The sequence below is a fragment of the Geotrypetes seraphini genome, chromosome 14 (assembly GCF_902459505.1).
Source record: "Geotrypetes seraphini chromosome 14, aGeoSer1.1, whole genome shotgun sequence".
Taxonomy (NCBI): domain Eukaryota; kingdom Metazoa; phylum Chordata; class Amphibia; order Gymnophiona; family Dermophiidae; genus Geotrypetes; species Geotrypetes seraphini.
Genome location: NC_047097.1, coordinates 49,069,550 through 49,081,863, shown reverse-complemented (window position 1 = coordinate 49,081,863; position 12,314 = coordinate 49,069,550). Strand labels below are relative to the sequence as shown.

Sequence of the window (12,314 nt, the reverse complement as noted above, 5' to 3'; positions counted from 1 at the left end):
ACAGTGTAGTTTCTTGAACTTCTTCTCTTTTTGCATTCTTCATAGGGAATAGAAAGAAAGTAACGTTGGTTGAATATATCAATTAGTGGCTTGTAGGTGTACAGAAGAAGTCATCCTTTTCTAACAGTGGTAATAGGGTTTCCAACGAGATCATGCAAAATTTCTTCTTCACCAAGTATCTGTTTAGAGCTCAAATTGGGAAAAATCCAAGATTGCCACTGCCAAGATTTCCCACTGAAAAAACGGTTGTAACTCCATCAGAGTTAAATTTTAGGATTTCTGGGGTGGGGGAACAAAACTACAACAAAATATAACCTCAAAAAACACAATTTCAGACCTCCCCCCAAACTGCCCTGTGGGCTGTGACAACCTACTCACAGACCAGATGCTGGGAAGATGTGCTGCAGCCTGCCACAGCTCCTCTCAAGGTAGCTGGAATTAGGAGAGGACCTCTACCATCAGGAAAGCTGCCTCTTCTGACTCTTCAGCTGCCAGTCAGGCCACAGCTGGACTCAACCCCCGGGACCAGAATCCAAATGCTGCGAAGAGGGGGGAAGAAAGTGCAGCACTCTGAAGAAACACAATTGGTGCCCATACAGCATATGCTAGCACTCCTAATCAAGTCAAGGAGTGAGAAAACAGCAGATGAAACCCTTGAGCTCCACAGTTCAAGCAGGCTGGCTGAGCAGGCCCTCGCAGGATCCATCTGTCAGCTGTAGACCAAAGTCTGCTCCTCTCACGCAGGCTAGGCAGGCATTGGAGCTGAACAGGAAAAACAAAATCCCAAAAAAACAAGACAAACAAAAAAGACGACAAATAGATCAAAGTTGCTCCTGCAGCCTCTCTTGCAGAAGAAATGACCGACTGGGGACAGCAGAGAGAAGGAGAAGGTACTGAAAACAGTGATCAGTATCTCCTGCAACAGACTCTTGGGAGCGGATGCAAGACCCTTGGTTCAGCATACCATCCCTATTGAACTGGAAAGGAGCAATGCTAGATGGTGAGGGGAGACAAAGACACACACACACGCCATCCAGCATTGTCCCTTTGTAAGAAAAGAGGGGCAGAGGAGAGATCCCTGATGGTTGGGGGTGGAAGAGGGCGGGAGAGAGAGATAAGGCATGGCAGAGGAAAGAGTTAACCTGTCATTCAGTAAGAATTACTATAGAAGTGTGCTGAAAAATAAAATTGTCTGTTGGCCAGTTTATGTGATTACTCCTGCAATTAATATTTTTAAATTGACATACAGCCTATATAATACATATCTATCAAACATTTGCTTAAATAGCAGAGAGCAGGGCAATTGGTGCAACTATTCAAGGCCATTCCAAATAACTTTTTTAATCTCTTACTTACAAGTTGAAAGATATGTGCAATGTCAATGTAGCTCTTGTTTATTGCTATAACCCTTTATAGGGGTCCAATAAGGTTCCAAAGACCACAGATAAAACAAAAATATAAACAAATCTAAACGCCATAAAAAACAACCGAAAATCTAGTTAGTGCTTCCCAAATAAAAAAGGCCTTCAATTTCTTCCTAAATACTGGATAATTCAACTCAGTTCAAATGGTTAAAAGCGAGTTCCAAAAAGAAACAGGAATAAAAGAATATTGTATTGAAAAGTCTCAAAAACCAAATACCTTAAAAGAAGCTGGAGTATTTTCTAGGCAAGAGGAATGTCTAAACAAAGGAACACTCAATACTAGTTCAGATGCAAGTCCATAAAATGTTTGAAACACCAAGCATTCACATATTGGAAGCCAATATAGTTTTACTGTATAAAACAAAACACTATCAAATCTCCTGATCCTATAAATCAGCTAGGCCGAAGTATTCTGAATAAGTTGATTCAGTAATTTCATAGCCAACACAGGTACAGAACATTACAACAGTCAAGATAAGGCACTATCAACATCTAAGCTAGCAAGACAAAATAGGTTTAGTCAAAGTAAGATCTAACCAGGTGCAATGTCTCAGTTTAAAAGAAAGGTGTATTGGGTTGTTTTTATTTTTTTTATTTTTGCCAAAGATGATTCCACTTGAGGTTCCAAGGACATTAATGAATATAAAATACTGTAAAACCAAAACTCTCTAACTGCCCTCAATAGGTAAAGACTTCCAAGGTGATAGAATAGAAACTGGAACATTAATACTTGAGTTCTTAAATCAAAGATCTTTGGTTTTATTAGAGTTTAATTTCAACAAATTATTCAAAGCCCAAGTCTGGAACACTGGAATTTTTTTTTTTAGGTACTCTTTTGCAAACCATCCAGCTACTTGTGAGATCAGGTGCCCATTTCAAAGCTGGGAAGCTTATACAGCACAGATGCAAAATACATTACTGGATGAGAACTTTTTGGCATGTTTTGATTGCTATGCCCTTTTATGAAATGAACAAAAAGGGTTTTTGTTACATCTTCATAGAAATATACAGTATATGTGAATATCTATGCATCGCCATTTTATTTTAATCTCAGCACTAGTATTTGAACTACCGTATTTTCACTCATATACCGCGCACCCGTGTAAAACGCGCACACGGGTATAGCGCGCGGGAAACTGTAATTTATGTAAATAAATTTTTATATACCGCGCACACCCATATACCGCGCATGCCGCCCCGACTCTCCCGTCGCCGCCCGACTCTCCTTTTGCCCGCTCCGACTCTCCTCTGGCCACCCCGACTCTCCTTTCGCCCGCCCCGACTCTCCTCTCCCCCTTGAAGTCCTGTCCCCCCCCCGATGTCCGATTCACCCCCCCACAGGACCGCTCGCACCCCAACCCCGAAGGACCGCTCGCTCGCACGCACTCGCATCCCCACCCCCACCCACTCTGACGTCATAGAAAGGGCAGGACTGCCGGAAGAGGAAGCAGCGCAGACGCAGGGCTCACAGAAGGGCCGGGACCGCCGGCAGAGGAAGCAGCAGGACAACGGTAGGAGCTTCTACATGATGGGGGGGGGTTGGGAGGCTGTGGGGGTGCAAGCGATCCTTTGGGGTGGGGGTTCGGGTGCATGCGAGCAGTCCTTCAGGGTGGGGGTGCGGGTGCGTGGTCCTTCGGGGTGGGGGTGCGAGCGGTCCTGTGGGGGGGGGTGAATCGGATGTCGGGGGGGGAACTATGCAAAAAAAAGTTGTATAACGCGCATGGTTATGCACGGTTTGTAAAATCGTGTATAACGCACGCGTTATATGCGTGAAAATACGGTACTCATTCTAAACGTAAGCTTTCTTCAGATGAATTATGTTTAGAGGTCTGATTTGTACAAAGTACTGAGTTGTGGTTAACCAAATATATATTTCACCTTCATGAAGATCTGGCATAATGATTTTACTCATATTCTATATACTGAAATTAATTTATAGATTACATGTCTGAGATCTAAATGCAGACTGAACAGCTTTGGAAGTATTCCAATAACACATGAACGTTTTAAGTCTGCATTCTTCTACATTTCGTAACTCTGTAGCTAATAAACTCAGTTTTTACATAGTAGCTGAAAAGGTTCATCACAAATGAAAAACTGACACAACCTCCACATGTACAGAGCCATGCAAAAGTTTTGCATCACCTCCGAGTAATACATTGTTCCGTCTTTCTTGCTGGATCACAGCACTGTACTGTGTGCACTGTACTGTGTGCAAGACCTCATCTGGAGTACTGTGTGCAATTCTGGAGGCCACATTACAGTAAAGATGTGCGCAGAATTGAATCGGTTCAGGGGATGGCCACCAGGATGATCTCGGGGCTCAAGGATCTCTCGTGCGAAGAGAGACTGAAAAAATTGCAGCTCTACACTCTCAAGGAACGTAGGGAGAGGGGAGACATGATCGAAATATTTAAGTACCTCACGGGACGTGTCGAAGTGGAAGATGATATTTTCTTTCTCAAGGGACCCTTGGCCACAAGAGGGCACCCGCTCAAACTCAGGGGCGGAAAATTTCATGGTGACACCAGAAAGTATTTCTTCACAGAGAGAGTGGTTGATCATTGGAACAAGCTTCCAGTGCATGTGATCGAGGCAGACAGCGTGCCAGACTTTAAGAATAAATGGGATACCCATGTGGGATCCCTATGAGGGTCAAGATAAGGAAATTGGGTCATTAGGGCATAGACAGGGGGTGGGTAAGCAGAGTGGGCAGACTTGATGGGCTATAGCCCTTTTCTGCCATCATCTTCTAAGTTTCTATGTTTTCTATGTTTCTATTTATGATGCCTACTGCTGCATATTATATACTGGCGTGTTCATAATTTTGTGTTCTATCACCCTGCACATTTTAAATTGATTTAGGACTTCAGATGTAAGACTTATAATGCATAAACTGCAAAATGTCAAAAAATGTCAATATTTCGCATCAAAAATTGGATTGAAACGGTCCAATCAGATCACTCCTTTTTCAACCAATGGCGTTTGTTTTGAGGAACCAATCACAGCGCAGTATTCACGCACATATATGGCGAAGTGGGAAATCAGTTTTCATAACTGTCTGCTACTCCAGTGACAGCATAATCGCAACATGAGAAAGAACACAAAAGAAGAACGTGTGACGGTGGTTGTACTTAATGAAGAAGGCTAGTCAAGCCAGCAAATTGCAGCCAGGGTGAAGTGCAATCAAAGTGCAGTCATACGCTTGCTCAGTAAGAAAAAAGAGACTGGAAATGTGACCGACAGGGCTCGACATGGAAGCCCACGCAGATCCACTGTGCGAGAGGACAGGGTTGTTTGCCGGATCTCAGTGGCAGATCGCAAACTCAAATCACCAGAATTCTCAACCAAGTGGCAGGAAATGCGTTCAATGAACGTATCTGCCTCAACAGTATGTCAGTGGTGCCTGGAGTTTGGCCTACATGGTTGTAGAGCAAGACAGAACCCATTGGTAACGGCGATGCAAAGAAAGCGACGGGTTGAGTGGGCCAGAAAGTAAAGCATGTGGACTTCAGAGGTGTGGAAAACATTCTCTTCAGCAATGAGAGTACTTTCTGTGTGTTAGGAGGCCAGTGCAACATGTTTGTAAGACGATTTAAGAATGAGGCTTTCAAACCACAGTGCCTGGACTTGATGGGGGACTTCAACTACCCGGGGATTGACTGGAGTACGGGTCACTCCAACTGCACTAGGGAAACAGGATTTGTAGAAGCTGTGAGGGACTGCTTCATGGAGCAACTAGTCAGGGAACCGACGCGAGGGAGTGCTACTCTTGACCTCATCCTAAACGGATTAGGGGGGCCTGCAAGAGGGGTAGAAGTGGGAGGACCACTAGGCAACAGTGACCACAACGCGATCCGATTCACATTAGAAAGGGGGACACCCACAGTAAGGAGGACCGCAACAACTGCGCTCAACTTCAGGAAAGGGAACTATGTTGCTATGAGGGAAATGGTGAGGAGGAAGCTCAAAAACATCCTTAGGATGGAGACTGTAGGAAGTGCCTGGACCCTATTCAGGGACACCCTGCAGGAAGCACAAAGAATGTACGTCCCAAGTTTCAGGAAAGGCGGCAAGAACAAGCGGTCAAAGGACCCGGTTTGGATCTCAACAGAAGTAAAGAAGGCAATAAACGACAAGAAAGTGTCCTTCCGGAGATGGAAAAAGGACCCAACGGAGGAAAATCACCAGGCGCACAGGAAATGCCAAAAGGAATGCCACCGAGAGGTTAGAAAAGCAAAAGGGAAATACGAAGAGGGGCTGGCCAGGGAGGCGAAAAACTTCAAGGCATTCTTCAGTTACGTAAAGGGGAAGCGACCAGTGAGAGAGGAGGTGGGGCCGTTGGACGATGGGGATAGGAAGGGAGTGATTAAGGAGGATAAAGAGGTAGCTGAGAGGTTGAACACGTTCTTTTTGTCGGTTTTCACGAGAGAAGACACATCTAATATACCGGACTCAGAGGAGCTCATGAGTGGGGAACAGGCTGAAAAATTAGAACACATAGAGGTAAGTAAGGAGGATGTCCTCAAGCAGATAGACAGGTTAAAATGCGGCAAATCGCCGGGCCCGGACGGGATCCACCCAAGGGTTCTGAAAGAACTAAGACAAGAAATAGCGGGCACAATCCAGCATGTTTGCAACCTATCCTTGAAAATTGGAGAGGTACCAGAGGACTGGAAATTGGCGAATGTCACACCTATCTTCAAGAAGGGATCGAGGGGTGACCCCGGGAAGTACAGGCCGGTGAGCCTGACTTAAATTATAGGGAAGATGGTGGAAGCTATGATCAAGGATGGTATTTGCGAGCACATCGAGAGATATGGCCTACTGAGAACAAGCCAGCATGGATTCTGTAAGGGAAGGTCATGCTTAACGAACCTTCTGTACTTCTTTGAGGGAATAAGCAGTCGGGTGGACAATGGGGAACCTATAGACATCATTTACCTTGATTTTCAAAAGGCTTTCGACAAGGTGCCACATGAAAGGCTGCTTAGGAAGCTGTGGAACCACGGGGTGGGAGGGGATGTGCACAGATGGATCGAGCATTGGTTGTCGGGTAGACTGCAGAGGGTTGGAGTAAAGGGACAATACTCTGACTGGCGGGGAGTCACGAGCGGTGTGCCACAGGGATCGGTGCTGGGGCCGTTACTCTTCAACATATTTATCAATGACCTGGAAAAGGAGGCAAAGTGCGAGGTTATAAAATTTGCAGACGATACCAAACTGTGCGGCAGAGTTAGATCCAGGGAGGAGTGTGAGGACCTACAAAGGGACCTGGACAAGCTGGAAGACTGGGCAAACAAATGGCAAATGCGATTTAACGTGGAAAAATGCAAGGTCATGCATATAGGGAAAAAGAACCCGTTGTTCGACTACAAATTGGGGGGGGGGCATTGTTGGGAGACAGCATCACTGAAGCCATCTGCACAGTGCGCAGCAGCCTCGAAAAAAGCCAACAGGATGCTGGGCATCATAAAGAGGGGCATAACAACCAGGACGCGGGAAGTCATCATGCCATTGTATCGAGCGATGGTGCGTCCACATCTGGAATACTGCGTTCAATATTGGTCGCCGTACCTCAAGAAGGACATGGCGGTACTTGAGAGAGTCCAAAGGAGAGCAACGAAACTGGTAAGAGGGCTGGAACACTACTCATACGCCGAGAGGCTGGATAGGCTGGGGCTCTTCTCTCTGGAAAAGAGGAGGCTCAGGGGAGATATGATAGAGACCTTCAAGATCATGAGGGGCATAGAGAGGGTGGATAGGGACAGATTCTTCAGGCTGAAGGGGTCAACAGGCACGAGGGGGCATTCGGAGAAACTGAAGGGAGATAGGTTCAGAACAAATGCAAGGAAGTTTTTTTTCACCCAAAGGGTCGTGGACACTTGGAATGCGCTACCGGAGGAAGTGATCAGGCAGAGTACGGTACAAGGATTCAAACAGGGATTGGACGGATTCCTGAGGGATAGGGGGATCGTGGGATACTGAGAGAGGTTCTGGGATGTAACACAGGTATAGAAAGCTAACCAGGTAATAAGTATAGAAATCCAACCAGGTCGTGGATGTGCAAGACCGGAGGGTTAGGACTTCGATGGGAAGATAGGACTCAATGGGAAACCAAGGTGGCAAGGGGGCCCCTTCTGGTGACTCAGACAGGCCGTGACCTGTTTGGGCCGCCGCGGGAGCGGACTGCTGGGCGGAATGGACCTATGGTCTGACCCGGCGGAGGCACTGCTTATGTTCTTATGTTCTTATGACTGTAAAGAATCCGACAAAAATCATGGTCTGGGGCTGTATGTCAGCCAATAGCATTGGACGCTTTCAGGTGATTAATGGCATGATGAATGGTGATAAATATCTCTCCACTTTGCAAAACATAATGGTTCCGTCTGCAAGGAATCTCTTCCAGAGTGACTTCCACTTTCAGAATGACAATGCACTCTGTCATCGGGCAAAGATGGTGACAAAGTGAATGACATCGAGCCATATTCAGCGACTGGAATGGCCAGGCATTCACCAGATCTCAATCCAATTGAGAATTTGTGGAATAATCTTGCTCTTAAGGTGTTCAGAAAACACCCAAAAACAAAGATCGAGTTGATTGAAGCACAGATTAATGCTTGGCACCATGTTGTACAGCCAGATGAACTTCGAAAATTGGTTCACTCCATGTCTCAACGCTGCAAGCTTGTTATCAAGAACAAAGGCTGGCCCATACGTTATTAGAATAGCGGAAAACAACCAGCCCTTTTCAGGGCTACCTGATCTTGAAGGGGATAACAGTTAAAATACAAATAAACAAATAAAATACAAATAAATAGCCGACATGTCCTGGACCTCCTTTGAAAATCCTGACTGGAATCTATTCCTCAAACTTTATGCTAAATACGCCAACTCCAACTGCCTATTAGACACCTGTCCTCCCACCATCATTCAAAGCAGAACTCTTCAATTGGGTATCTCTATGCCTGTCCACTGGCCACTTCCCAACTGAACTCGGCCACATCCTCATTTCCCCTATCCCAAAACACCCCAAGGAACCAATCTCTTCCACCGCCAACTACAGACCCATCGCCAACATACCATTCTTCCAAAAACTCATGGAAGGTCTTGTTAACAACGACCTCACAAAATACCTTGACAAGTTCAATATTCTTCATGACTCCCAGTCCGGTTTCTGCCCAAACCATAGCACAGAAACCGTCTTAACTGCCCTGACAAATTACCTTCTCCACCTGTTCTCATTGGGCAAAAGCGCCCTGATATTTCAATTCGATCTGAGCAGTGCCTTCGACCTGGTCGACCACGACATTATGCTCAGCTGCCTTGACTCCATCGGCATCTCCAGACAGGTAATAGATTGGTTCACAGGCTTCCTAACTAACCGTACCTACCAGGTCCACACTAATGGAGCCTTCTCCCACCATTGGCATAACTCTTGTGGAGTCCCGCAAGGCTCTCCCCTATCCCCCTCCCTATTCAATATTTACTTGGCCCCTCTGGCACAAACCCTAGCAGACTCAAATCTAAAATCGTTCATATATGCAGACGACATCACTATCATTATTCCCGTTACCTCACTCACTCGAGATACGGAACAACTCACCTCTTCTATCCTCACCAAGTTAGAACTATGGACCTCAAAATTCAAATTAAAATTGAACACTGAAAAAACCAAAATTTTCCTAGCGAGTCCCAACCATAAATTAACAAACACTTTCCTCAAATTGAATGGTCTAGATTACCCTATCCAACCCACCATAAAAATCCTCGGAGTCATCCTGGACCGCACCCTGACCTTCGATGACCATACCAGTGCCCAGGTGAAAAAATGTTTCTGTACCCTCTGGAAACTGCGCACCATCAAACGTTACTTCGACCACCAAGCCTTCCGACTACTCGTTCAATTTCTGGTATTAAGCATATTAGACTACTGCAACATTATTTACCTGGGATCCTATAAAAATACCATCAAACGTCTAAGAATAGTCCAAAATGCGGCCGTCCGCCTCATTTACGATCTCAAAAAATACGACCATGTCTGTCCCTACTACATCAAACTCCACTGGCTTCCAGTAGAGGCAGGGATCATCTTTAAGTTCGCCTGCCTCTGCTTCAAAACTTTAACAGGCTCTTCCCCAATTTACCTGTCTAAGCACCTTGAAATAGCAGGCCCCTCTCACACACGAAATGCCCACTTATTCACCTTTCCCTCCCTAAAAGGCTGCCTCTACAAGAGATTCATTGATAGAACCCTAGCATTCCAAGCGGGCAAATGGAACAATTGCCTAATCGCCCTCATCTCCAACTCTCCGCCCTACCACCTGTTCAGGAAGTCACTAAAAACCTACCTCTTCGACAAATTCCGCTAACTCTCCCTTCCCTCCTTCCCTGCCCTCCTCCCGACCTCGATATGCCTCCAAACCCTCTGACTTTGCCCTCCTTATCAAGCCACTTATGGCCTCTCTTAATCAATCTCTGTTTTTATCTAATTGCCCTGCCTTAGTCAGGCCTCCATAGTATATGCCTTTTCATTGCTATATATGTAACATCGCTGTAAATGTAACATCGCTGTAAATGTAGTCTCTTCTATTGTTAACCGCCTTGAACTTCCATGATATTGCGGTATACAAGAATAAAGTTATTATTATTAAACTTAGTACATATTGAAATAGCTAATGTAATCCGTTTACAAAATATCGACATTCTGCAGTTTGTGTGTTACAAGTCTTAAATCTGAAGTCCTAAATCAATTTAAAATATGCAGGGTGATAGAGCATAACATTATGAACACGTCAGTATATAATATGCAGCTGTAGGCATCAGAAATATTGCTGTGATCCAGCAAGAAAGATGGAACAATGTATTACTTGGAGGTGATGCAAAACCTTTGCACGGCTCTGTACAAGAGATCACAATTCTAGCCTTCTCCTGTGCATCTATTCTCCATTTTCACATTCCCCAGTGTTGCTCTCACTAGCTGACCACTGAACTGAAAAGCAAACAAGAGGGGGGTATAACAAATTATAAAATCATGAGGGAAAAACATTTACTTAAGGAATATCTGTTTAACCTGTCAAACACAAAAACAAGAGAACATTCAGGAAACTAAATGACCAAATGATTGAAAACATATCAAAGAAAGTTGTTGTTTTTTTCATACAATATTTAATTAAACTGTGAAATCTGTCGCTGGGAGATATAGTCAAGGCAACCAACACAGAAGGATTCAAAAGAGGATTGGACAAGTTCCTGAAAGAAAAATTCACCAAAAAATATGATTAGCCAGGTAGACTTGGAAGAGGTATTGCTCATAACTGGAATTTAACTGTAGAAACTAGATGTACATTTTAGGATTCAATTTGTTATTCACAAGTTTATGTCATTCATTGTCAGTGTTTATATTGGATCATTTCACTACTGGTTTGCTGTTATCAAAACTAATCCCCCTCTTCTACTAAGGCGCTAGCCGTTTTAACGCGCGCTAAATGCTAACGTGTCCATAGAATAGAATGGACACATTAGTGTTTAGTGCACGCTAAAACGGCTAGCGTGCCTTAGTAAATGGACCCCTAAGTTTTTGTCAAGCTGTACAACACCCTTGGGTGATCTTTTCCTAAAGGCGGTTAATAAATCCCAATAAATAAAATATCTTTATAGGATATAATAAGTACTTGCAAACTGTACTAGCTACTGTAAGAGACAGGATGTTAGGTTGCAAGGACCTCAGCCCAATAAACATAGCTTTTACATTCCACTACATTCTTGGGTGGCAGTATCTGAGCAATCCACCATATAAGTTGGTTCCAGAAATCCCATGTGTTTCTCTATTGATAAGAAATGGCCTCCTGCACTAATGCACCTGAAATATGGTACGTACAATATATATGTGCAGGTCTGGTTTATCTCTTTTACTAGCAGATTGCACACTGAGCCCTATGTACAAGCCGTATGGGTATCATCCATGCACAAATCAGATACAAACCAATCTTCTGCTTCTATATGTGGCAGGAATTAATCACAAATTAAGGCGTATAGATAATTGATCAGCATCCCAGAGTGCAGAATTTAAAAAGTAAATAATAGGATTGTTGCACTATAAAGATTTACAATAATTATTATCAAGGACACAGATGAATCACAAACATTTCATATGATTCCTGACATCTAGAGGTTAAGGAATGACAGAAGTAAGCCACACAGACTAGGAGTGTGCATTCATTTGAATAATCACAGGAAATGCCAATGATACTTCTCATGTCGTCATTAACACACAACAGGAAAAACACAAAATTGTGTGGGGATTTTTGTATCCTCAGTAGAATGCCCTACTGAAGACTAGGGTGCACAAAACTGCCTCCTAAATGGGAGAGGGGGTAAGTGAAAAATCCATAAATACAGGAGACTAAACAATATGAAAAAATTGACCTGTACACCCCTAACACCAACTACACTGTCTGTGTTAATACAAACAATAAGCATTCTCTGTATGGCTTAAAAAACATATTTTGTAACAGTTTTAGAAAATGCACATGTGCAGGAATTTAAAAAAACCCTATTCATCTACTCACCTCAGACAGTTGATATTTCCTGCTAGGAAAATCCACCTGCCATCACGGAAGATCAAGAAACCAGCACTGACAGAGCAGTGCCATGGAGAACATCACCTTCTCAAAAAAGGAGCAGAAGAAATGGCAGGTATCCAATTTGTAGCAATAGCCAACAATCCTAGTCAAAACATGGCAGAAAAGGCAGCACCAATAGCCCCCTTCCCTTCCCAAGCAACAGAGAAAAGGAGCAGCAGTAAGTGTTTTGGAGTTTGGGGAGAACTGAGGAAAAGGGAGTTGAGAGGATTACACTTAAGTTGCAAGGTATCTGGGTGGGTGATGT

General features: G+C 44.1%; 1 protein-coding gene across 7 annotated transcripts in view; it reads right to left on the bottom strand.

Annotated features, from left to right (window-relative positions):
- ZNF280D (zinc finger protein 280D) overlaps positions 1 to 12,314 on the bottom strand; it is a 235,533-nt gene that overhangs the window by 175,418 nt on the left and 47,801 nt on the right. The window contains exons 1-2 of one of the 7 annotated variants that reach the window (XM_033920143.1): positions 11,996 to 12,046; positions 10,588 to 10,676 (exon numbers count right to left, since the gene is read on the bottom strand). The exons of 4 other annotated variants lie outside the window; for them this stretch is intronic. The gene's annotated coding sequence lies outside the window, so the exon portion shown is untranslated. Of the gene's footprint in view, positions 1 to 10,294; positions 10,351 to 10,587; positions 10,677 to 11,995; positions 12,051 to 12,314 lie in introns of those variants that run through there. 2 more of the 7 variants (XM_033920141.1, XM_033920142.1) reach the window with 2 other exon arrangements.